We start from the raw sequence: 11,937 nt of genomic DNA, 5'->3' as shown, positions 1-11,937 counted from the left end.
AGCAAAAAAACTCTCAAAAAAAAAAAAAAAAAAGAAAAAGAAAAAAACACACCAGGCACTTGTGCACTCATACCCAAGAACCCAAGAGGAGAGTGGAGAAGGGATTGTGCCATGACCATACCCCGGGGGAGGAGGGCTGCTGCTTCTCTCTCTCTCTGTCTCCCTCTGACAAGTACATGTGCCTTATAGCAAACTAAAAAAAAAAAGAAGTTGCTTTTCTGTAAATACATGTAAACACGGGACAATCCACATTTATTTTTCTTAGTTACATAATAGAAAAATACAAATTTTTCAAGTAGCTAAAAATCTGACTTTTTTTAGGCTAATACTCAAGATTCGAGACTATCAGTCATAAGTATAGAAACAAATTATACTGTACACTTTTTCTTTCTTTCTTTCTTTTTTTAAAGTTTGTACAGGGCAGGTGTGCTTGCCAGGGTGGGGAGAGAGAGAGAGAAATTCCCCCCACCTCATGGGGATGGCTATACTGCAGTCCCCTCTCCTCCATTCTCTTCTCAGGATTCTGGACATGCATGCACATGCGTCCAGCATGAGTTTCAATTCACTGGGTCTGGGACTTGAACCGTGGTCAGCCATGGATGAGTCTAGCACCTTAACCACTACACCACCTGCTGGCCCCTTATGCTTATTTTTTAAATTTTCATTTCTTTTTCTACTTTCTCTTCTACGCTAGCCTTGATCACATCACCAGAATTGTGGAGCCATTTATTTCATTTTAATTCACCTTTGGGCTTGGACTTCTTTTAAATTTCTAGTTTTAGTCATCATTATGGCCACTGGTCTGGAACGAAAAGGCATCTTTAGGTGTGTTCTATAAATGCTTTGACTGTAGTATTCTGAAAATAAAATAAAAACTACTCAAGACTATTTAATAAAACATACTTCTTAAATAATGATGTTTTAAACATTCAACTGTCATACATATTAGCAAGGGAGATTAAAGAAAAGACTAAAAAGCTTAAAGATGCTGGTAGAATTCAGAGAACTGAATTTTGAATTCCTGTTCTTCCACTTACTCTATCAATATATCATCTCTAGAAAACAAACTTTCTTCCTCCGTTAATTAGAGATAAAATGGGCTCGCGTATTCAAAGAGCTGTTACGAGGATATAAATGATCTAATTAAAGATTTTGGCACTTTGTAAGTGTTCCACAAATGTTAGTTGTTAATATTTCCATTCAACCTAATTATTTCCTTCTCTAATCAGTTCATATATACAAATAAAACTTAGAATATAAGGTTCAAAAAGTTTATGGAAAGTGCAGATTATGAAAAAATTATGCATGGCTTTCAAAAACTTTTGGAATAAACTTGTTCTTTAATTCGGTTTTTCGGTGAACTCTTTGAAGTCCTCTGATATTTACTAATTCAGAGGCTGTGCAGCTGTGCAGTGGTAGTACGACTGGACCCACATGGGAAAAGTGGTGTCCCACAACCTCCATGACCCAGGCCAGCTGAGAGTAGGGGTGGATGTTGGTACAGAGACCCCAGTAGGGTTGCCTGGCTCTTTCACTCTTTCTGTTTCTCTTTCATGGAAGACATAAATAAATAAATAAACTTTTTAAGTTCAGGTTTGGATCAATGAAAAACTAGAAAACTCTTGGCAAATATTTTTTATTTTTCTGTCTACAACTTTCCTGTATGCGCTCAGCTCTCAAGTTACTCTGAAATAATCAAAAAGAAGCTCAAAATTTATCATTCATTTAAGAAGCATTTCTCAAGGTCCCAGTGAATATAAAGGAGGGAAAAAAGAGTCAAAACTTGCCACCCAACTGACCACAATGAAATCATCAGAATTTCTGCCCAGATTTACATATTCCTATCATTTAGCCAATGTGGCCATGTGGTGATCCAATGTAATTTTTTAAAACCCTTAATTAGCCAGGATACAACACTATAGATTTAGTCAAATATCAGCTACAGGAAAGTCACACAGAAATCCAATGGACTAAAAGCCATTAGATGGTTGGGGCCAGGAAATGGTATAGCAGTTACATTCCTGGACTCCCACATGGTGGACCGCAGGTTGAATTCGAAATTTGGTGGCTTGAAAATCATGCCAGGCACATGTACATACATGCCTGAGATCCCGGGAGGAGATGGAAGAGAAGGGATTGCAGCACGGCCCTCCTCCCTGAAGGTGGGGAGTGATTTTTCCTTTTCCCTCTCACTGTCTCTGTCTCTCTCTCTCTCTCTGGTGAGCGCCCCCAAAGACAAAACCTCTTAAAAAAAATAAAAAATAAAAAAAACACTAGATGGAAAAGACCAAATCTCACCTTTCTGGAAAACAAAAAGAAAATAAGAGGTTGATTTCTAAACAGAATTAAATGGATGAAAGGGATGTACAAGTCATAGTATAAAATATTTCGGTGACCTTATGAATAACAATAAAATAAATGACCAAAATCTTCAAGTTTTTCTTTCTATGAAGTAAAAACTCTACTTGCCTGTATCTCAGGTTCTTATATCAGGTAAATGGTCATCATTTATTTTTACCAAGTTCACGTAACTTTGCTTTGATTACTTCAGCTGTAGACTAAACTGCTGTTAATCCTGATCTATGATTATAATTTTTATACTTTTTTACAACTGAAGTCAGAAATGATTGGAAGTATTATCAGGAAAAATGAAGATAACCTATTTCTATCTATGCAAATTTGTTTCAAATTTCCATAAATGTAACTTATCAAAACTCATAAACAAATGCATTTAGAACACAGCAGGGAATAGAAGAAACTTCTCAGGCAGCAAAAACAACCAGCTGAATGTTGATTCTCCCTTAACTATTAAAAAAATACATATATATTTTTTTAATAGTCATGTACTGTCATTCTAAAGTACCATTCATGCAGATTGAAACAGGTAGGCACAGCTGGCTCCTGGCCAGGACAGATGGAAGGGAACCAAAGAAGCAACTAAACATCAGGCTGAGGGGTTCGCCTCACTCACACACACATACACCGACTCTTACATTCCAAGGTTGATGAGGCGCTCAGCTTCGCTGGGACTCTCAGATGATAGATGACATGAATTAAAATACTAACAATTTTATAAACACTACTAAGGTAGATATGTTCTTGATACTCAGCTAAAATACGTAAGCACATTAATTTGCACTTGAGCATGCACAAATAATCTAAAATTTCCAAATTTCATTGCTGTTCTCTACACAGAAGCATACCCTTAAATGCACACAGAACATTTTGCTATCACCACTCGACAACTTCCAGTATTCATAAATCTGTTTTTAAAAGGTGCCCTCAGTATTAGATTGTCAACCTGACATTTGGAAAATCTGCAGATCTTTCCAGAGCCTAGCAGCCCTCTGTTCTATCACCTCTGCTAGAAGAAGATAAATACCTGGTGCCTGCTGTGTAGTTTGCAGGCAGGACTCATTTCTGTTCTCTCTGCCCCAGGTAATCTATTATCCCAGCTGGACTTCTCCTGGGAAGTAGTGTTGGAATTATTCATAAGACATAGAATGAGATAGGACATCTGAGGCAGAAAGGAAAAGGAACTTGGAAAGGTCCTCCTCCCTACTTTGTCCATTAAAACATACTGTCACTAACCAGCTGTGTGTTCTCATGCCAGTCATCTAATTTTTTGGACACTAGTTTCCTTATCTGTAAAATGATGAAATTTAAACTCTAAGGTATCTTCTAGCTCAGACGTTCTAGGAAGAATCGTTGAGTAAAATTCCATGTTCATAAAATTTATGTGACACTATCTATGAAGTAGAATCTATGCTGAAAAAGGCATTTAAACAAGTGCAGGAAAGATCCGTTGCTTTATAAAAATGAGTCAATAGAGGGAAAACTCTAACCCCAAACCTAACACTGCGTAAACAGAATGACTGGTTTCCAAGTGTCACTCCCCTGTAGTAGTATTATATACACCCACCATACTTGATGGTGTGCAGAATGTACTTCCCCACCCCTGACGTTGACTCACTTCGACCAGTGGGATCTTAATGAAAGTGATAGAAAAACCGTTTGTGCATTTGGGTGTTCTCTTGTGCTCCTTCCATTGACAGAAGGAAAATTTACCACAGGTGGTCATTTCTTTCAACCCAAACCCCCAAAGATACCCATGGAGCAGTTCTGAGCCAGACCTGCAGCCTGAAGCCAAGCCCACCTGAGCCCAAGTGAACACCAAAGTGACCACAGAGATCAAGAAAAAATGCATTTTGTTGTAATCACTGAGGTTCTGAGATTGTTACATGGCATTATCACAACAAAAGCTGACTAATACTTTGCAAGGAAATATTATAGGAAAAATAGAGAAAACGCCTAGAAGGTCTGAGAAGAAGAGCACCTAGCTATCTATACAGGTATCACAGAACCTGAAATGAAATGTGCTCAACATGATCACAAGTATGTCAAAATTACAGTGACATCAATTTGAAAACCACACATGCATTACAAGAGGATCCTTACACCCAGTTTAAAATAAGCATAATTAATGATTGTATGTGGTTATCTTGATTACAAATTAAGCCTTAATCTGTAGGAGTTAAAAATTATGGAAAAATCTAAATAACTGTAAGTCATTTAGAGCATTTGTTTTCACAAACTACCACGCACTGTCGTTTCACATTATGTCAGCCTGGGGATACTGTAAATGTCTGTCATAAGCCAGGATATTATCAAGCATGTGCCTGCTGAAGAGGAAAAGTTTCCATTTCTCTTAGGATGAAGAAGATATTAAATTGTTACAAATCAACTTTATAGCAAATGTGCACATATCTGTCTTGTAGTTAAGTGATATTATTATCATTTTGTCATCTGATTTTTATTCCGCTCTGTCTGTTAGAACCAGGATCAGGTCATGTTCAGCCAATTTTAGAGATTTTATAGTAAATACAGCAAAGTCTTAGTGTAGTTTAATAGCTTAGTTTTGTTTAATGGACTCACCAGACAGGATAAACTCGAAAAAAATCAGTCTATATCAGAGCACCATTTACACTAATAGTATGATGGATCTGGTTGGTTTTTTTTTTACCACTTAATACAAATTATTTAGAGTTGGTCCCATAACCAGATAGTAAAAGGAGCTGGATCCCATATGGCCAAATGTGGTTCAAATTCCAGCCCCAGCAGCTTGAAGAACATGCCAGGCACATTATCTTGCCTGGCCCAAATCCTAACAAGATGCAGAAATGGAGGAGAAGGGATTGTTATGTGGCCATACCACAATGTGGAGCACACCCCTGTCCCTGCTGCCCATCTCTCTGTCTCTTTGTCTTTTCTCTGGTGAGTACACTTGTCCTCTGGTAATTAAAAAAGAGAGGAGAAAAATAATAAAGTATGTAGCTAATAAAACAAAATTTGTATAATTCATGATGGGCTATTAGTTGTTTATGCTATAAAGTAAAAAGGTAGCATATAAAATGATCTCTATAGTAAGATCACAGCAATGTAAAAAGACTTGGTTTGGAATATTCTCTTTTCAGAACTACTCACAAATTGTTTTTGAATGTGTGGAGTACCTGGTGATTAAAAATTTTAATTTCTATTTTTTTGCATTTTCCACATTGAATATGCTTTACTCAAATAAAATATAATTTGAAATTACTTTTCCTGAATGACAAATTTGTTCTTTCTTTTTTCTATTTTTTAGTTTTAATTTGTCTTATACATTTGATCACTGTACATCACTAAAGCTTATAAAATAAATTTACCTAACATAAATACACTCCACACCATTCCAATTGAAGATATCATACACATTATCATTAACAGACAATCTTCCATTTCTGTGTCCCTTAAATGTATTGCCTCTCTATTTTTCTCCTTGATTCCTTTCCTCTCACTCTTCCCCATCTCCCAAATGTAGTATTCCTTTAGGTATACTTTGTTTTGTCTTCTATATGCTTCCCAAAAGGAGGGGAAAGCAAATTAATATCACAATGGAATTGTTGTGTTTATATCTTATCTTGAAAAGTTTCATTAATTGGTAACAACACAAATGTTTAGTCCCATGAATAAAATTACAGTTGTAATTTGTTTATTTCTTTTATTTTCTTTTATTTTTTACATTTAATTCCTGCACACCTTTATCTCTTACAAAATTAATTTTCCCAGCATGAGTATTTTTCATGTTAGTCCAGTCAACAATATCACCATACACATTATCCTACCCTCCTCCCACATTGTCTGTAATATCCACAGTTGCTTTCCATGTATTTATGTCTTCTAATCTTCCCATTCTGCCATAAAATGTAGACATTCAGTATATATTAAGTGGGGATATATATTCCTCTTTTTCATAGCCTGGCTTGATTCACTTAGCTTAAATTTTTCATGTTCATCCACTTTCTATCAAATGCCAGGGTCTCATTATTTCTTATGGCTAAATAGTATTCCATAGTGTATACATGCCACATTTTTTCAATTAATTCATCTGTTCTTGGACATTTGAGTTGATCCCATGTCTTAGCAATTGTTAATTATGCTGCAATAAACATAGATGTGCAAGTGTTTTTCCAACTGAGTGTATTCCTATCCTTTGGGTAGATACCCAATAATTGAATTGCTGTATCATATGATAGTTCTATCTATAGGCTTTTGAGGAACCTCCATATTGTTCTCCACAGTGGCTGGACTAATTTACATTCCCACCAATAGTATAGGAGAGTTTCCTTGTTTGCCACAAGCTCACCAGCACTTACCATTCTTTATTATTATTTTTTTTAATCTTAGTCATGACTGGGATTAAGTGGTTCCTCATTGTGGCTTTGATTTGCATCTCCCCTATGATAAGGGATATTGAGCATTTTTTCATACACTTTTTGGCTGTTTGTATGTCTACCTTGGAAAGTTGTCTGTTCAGCTCATTTGTCCATCTTTTAATAGATTTTTTTTTATAAGCTGCTTGAGTTCCCTGTATATTCCAGTTATCAGTCCCTTATCAGAAGCATAGTTAGCAAATATATTCTCCCATTCTTAAGGTTGTCAATTCACTCTAATTATTGTTTCTTTTGCTGTACAGAAATTTTTAATGTAATGTAATCCCACTTGTCTATTTTTTGAGATTATTGTCTATGCTTTGGGGGTCTGGCCAGTGGCATGGTGGTTGACATCTGAATTCCATGTGGTCAACTGTGAGGTCCAAATCCCAGACCTGGTGATTTAAGAAGTCTTTGCCTACTCCAATTTCTCCAAGAGTTTCCCCTGTGTTTTCCACCCATAGTTTTATAGTTTGAGGTTTTATGTTTAGATCTTTGATTCATTTTGAGTTGATTATTGTTATTGGTGAGAGATAGGGGTCCAGTTTCATTTTTCTGCAGGTGGATATTCCATTTTTTGAGCATGATCTGCTAAAGAGAGCTTCTTTTCCTCATTGGATTGTCTTGGGCCCTTTCTCAAAAAATCAGTTGGTTCTATGTTTTAGGATTTATTTCTGGGGTCTCTATTCTGTTCCATTAGTCTACAGGCCTGTTTTTGTGCCAGTATCATGCATTCTGATTATCACAGCTTTGTAATGTATTGTGGGGTCAGGGAGTGAGATGTTTCCTACTTTATTCTTTTTGCACAGTATTGCTTTGATAATATGTGGCCTTTTCTGATTCCAGGAAAATTTTATGATTTTTTTTTCTGTTTCTATGAAGACTATCTCTATTAATTTGATTGAATTTACACTAAATTTGTAAATTATATTGGGTGGAATCAACATTTTAATTAAATTATTTCTCCTAATCCAAGAAAATGGAATGCTTTTCAACTTTTTTATATCATTTTCCCATTTCTTTATTTAGTTTTTCATAGTTTTCCTTATAGAGGATTTTTACTTCTTTGGCTAGGCTTATTCCCAAGTATCTTATATTTCTGTGGCATTGAAAATGGGGTGCTTTCTTCAATTCTGCCTAAATCTGTTCATTGTTGGTATATAGAAGTGCTTTAGATTTTTGTATGTTAATTTTTAATTCTTTCACTTTACTGTATTCATTGATCACTTCCAGGAGGGTGTGTGTGTGTGTGTGTGCATGTGTGTGTGTGTGTGTGTGTGTGTATTTTTTTTTTTTTGGTATCTAGTCATGTCATCTGCAAATAGAGATAATTTCACTTATTCTTTCACTATCTGAATAGCTTTTATTTTATTCTCTTGTCTGATTGCATTGGCTAGGACTTCCAGTACTATATTGACAAAGTGAATATCCACCTGGGCAGCTTTGTCTTATTCCAATTTTTAGTGGAAAAGCTTTCAGCTTTCCCCCATTTAGTGTGATGTTAGCCATAGATTTTTCATATATGGCTTTTATTATTTTATTATGCTGATTTTGCTGAGAGTCTTAATCATGAAGGGATTGTATGTATTAACAAATGCTTTTTCTGCATTGATTTACATGATCATATGGTTTTTATTTTTTCTTTCTGTTAATAAGATGTATTATATTTATGATTTTGCATGAATATGTTGAACCACCCTTGCATCTCTGGAATAAAGCCTACATGGTCAGAGTGTATAATCTTTTTAAAGTGTCCTTGGATATAATTTGCTAGTATCTTGTTGAGAATTTCTGCATCTGTTTTCATCAGGGATATTGGTCTGTAGCTTTTATTTTTGTTATATCCTTGTCTGTTTGGGGAATGCGGGTGATAGGGGCTTCATAGAATAAATTTGGAAAAGTTCCTTCCTTTTGGATCTTTAGAAATAGTTTGAGTAGAATGGGATTAAGCTCGCCTTTTAAAGTTTTGTAGAATTAGAAATGAAGCCATCAGGACAGCTGCATTTTTTTAAAGCTTAATGTTAACCAGGAAAATGGAATGATATAATAATCTTAGCAAAAGAGCTGACAGTGTCTTACTGCATGGTTATTGAAAATGAAGTGCCACTGTATTATTGCAAAATTGGGGAAATTTTACATTATAAAGGGCATGAAAATATTGAGTCCTGGGGCTAGCCAGTGACATGGAGGTTGAGGTGGCTGGATCCATATGGTTAACTGTGGGGTTCAAATTCCAGACCTGGTGGTTTTAAAAACATGCCAGGCATATGTGTGCACAGCTCCCAAAATCCCTAAAAGAGGAATTGAGATGGAATTGTGACTGGCTATTACCCTGTTGGGTGCATTCTCATGTTCTCTTTTTCTGGCAAGCACATGTGCCCTACAGCAAACTATAAATATATATATATATATGTGTGTGTGTGTGTGTGTATCCTCCCAAATATGTATCAATAATATCTCCAAATTTGTAACTCAACAGAATAGTCCTAACTCAAAAGTTTTATTTACATAAATTATGAATGTTGTAAACTCAGAAGGATAAAGAACGTTCTTCATCCCAGAGAACTTCAAAGACTTTGTTTAATAGAATACCATGATTTCTATTTCTTCAAAGACAAGTAGAAAATAGAACTGTAGAATTTCTAAGAAACATGGATTTTCCTAAGGCCACATAGAGTAAAATATAATTGTGCTAGACACTTATTGATTTATGAATGTTTGCCGAGTGCACCATTAGAAGCTTGAAAATATGTTTTCACTAGGTTGTGTGGAGGAAATTTTTTTTAAAATCAAAATTCCCATGTTGTAAAAGTAATTCTGTATATAACAATCTGTAGTGTTTTCATGTCCAAAGCAAACATTGAAAAAAAATAAAGCTCACTTGGCTTTGTGGTAACTGCTACAATAACTATTGTTAAACAGTTTGAAAAAATATGACAAACCATTTCATTGCCTGGTAATAGCAAGTTTACCAGAACAAAGTAGAAATAAATAACTCTGTGCTATTGCTTTTAGCTTTGGAAAATTACACACTCTTTTAATACTTTGATAATTTGTGAACTTAAATGCTAGAAACATTCATTAAAAAGTAATAGCCTTGAATTATAAATAATATAAACATACTTTTAAAAACATAGAAAGTAGATTATTGATGCTTTGTAAATTTAACAATGAAAGACTACCATGTCCCACTTCAAAGATTTACCTAAATTTCTAGGAAAGCTCAGGAACAATTTTAGGAATTTGTTTAACTTACTAGTTAAATTTATGGTGAATGGGTAAAGCTCTGCTTATCTCTATCTTTCTTCATCCCGAGTGCATGAGTCCTCTCCAATCCTCCATACCCAAAGCCTCACCTGAGCAGGTATCCTCCTCAGAGGGAATCCCGCCCTACCTTGGTCTTACCTGGCACAGGCTGGGTAGTTCTTCCTAACATGAGGTCCTGCTATAACCAACCCATGTGGTCAACAAAGACAAAACTCTCACCTTCTTCTTGGCTCTCTAATAAATACCTGTCTTTGACACTATTGTGTTGCTTATGAAAAGTACCTTAGGTTGAGTGATCTATAAAGATAATAGAAATTTATTTGACTCATGACTCTAGTGACTGGAAGGTCCAAAAGCATAGGGCTAATTATTAATCATTAATTTCCTCCCAGCATCCCCCATGTTACACCATAATTAGAGTAGGTTTTTGCCTTCTTAATCTCATTACAATGGCTCAACACACAAATTTCCAGGGGACATATCAAACTATAGCAACCAGTTATATTTCATCCTATCTTTATGCTCTCTTTTATATCTCAGTTGTTCAGAAATCAAGGCTCTTTGAGACATTGTAGGGTAGTTTTGTTCTGACATTGCTGAGGCGAAACATCCTCTTAGAAGAGCTTTCATTAAGTACTAATCAATTTGAAAAACTCCAAGCCAGCTCCACTGTTTGATTTATTAAAAAAGCATCAATTGGGAACCAGCAGCTAGCGTAATGGCTATGTCATTGTACTCCCACATAGTCGACCACGGTTTGTGTCCCAGACCCGGTGGCTTAAAACTCACGCCGGGCGCGTGTGCATGCGTGTCCAAGATCCCAAAAGGAGAATGGAGGAGAAGGGATTGCGGCATGACCATCCCCCCTGGGGGGTGATTTCTCGCTTTCTGTCTCTATGTCTCTCTCTGTCTGGCGAGTGCACGTGCCCTATAGCGAAAGTCCTCTCCAAAAAAAAAAAAAACGAAGCCCCCCAAAAAAAAAAAATGAGCATCAATCATCACATAGACCATGAGTCCATTCATGAATAATTTGCTTAACAACATCACAATTCTGGCCATATCACTCTACCACTTATACTATTATTTATTAATGTATTTCTTTTAAAAGGTTCATTGTTTTTTACTTTAAAGTATTATGCCAAGAGAAAACCACTCTGAAAGGAAAATAAGTACCATTCATCAAGATTAACAAAAAAACTTACATAGCATTTGGTGTACACCAGGTATGGTTATAAGTGCTTTATGAATATTAACTATTGTCATTCGCACTACACCCCCTATGAGGTAGGTTCTGTTGTTGCTATGATTTTATAGATGAGAAAACTGAGATGTGGAGAGATTAGAAAATTTGCTTGAAGTTAGGCAGCTAGTGAGACACAGACTGGAATGTATCCCATGTGTTCTGGCTTCATAGTTAAGGTGGACACCCCACAAATACAGAAAGTGGCCATAATGACAGAGGCAATGAGAAGAAATACTTGCTATCACATCTGCAAAGCATAAAAAACAATGTATTTACAAAAATTCCCACTTAAAAATTCTAGTAATTTCCACAAGAAATGTGTTAATGATTAGTTAATAATAAAATTTTAAAATTAAAATGCAGACACTAATAACTGTTGATTTATTTTTTAATACCTTCTGAAACTTCTTTCTCATGTTCTTGATAAGTCAACAACAAAAGCTTCATCTGAAGACTAATTAGAAAGAAATGCCATGAAGGAAAAAAAAGGTTTTAATCTATTTTTGCTCCTCTTTTTCTATATCCTAATGCAGAAATCTACAGAAGGTTGAATATCCCCAAATCATGCTGAGTTTACATAATGACATTTTCCCCCACCACATTCTTCAATGTCTTTACCAGTTTTAATTTTTACCTTTCCCATCTCACCTCTTTCCCCATAGGAATTTGCCTTCAAGT

Source organism: Tupaia chinensis, unplaced genomic scaffold, assembly GCF_000334495.1.
Source record: "Tupaia chinensis unplaced genomic scaffold, TupChi_1.0 Scaffold000133_1, whole genome shotgun sequence".
Lineage (NCBI taxonomy): Eukaryota > Metazoa > Chordata > Mammalia > Scandentia > Tupaiidae > Tupaia > Tupaia belangeri.
The sequence above is the reverse complement of the archived record's forward strand: the minus strand, read 5'-3'. Positions refer to the sequence as shown.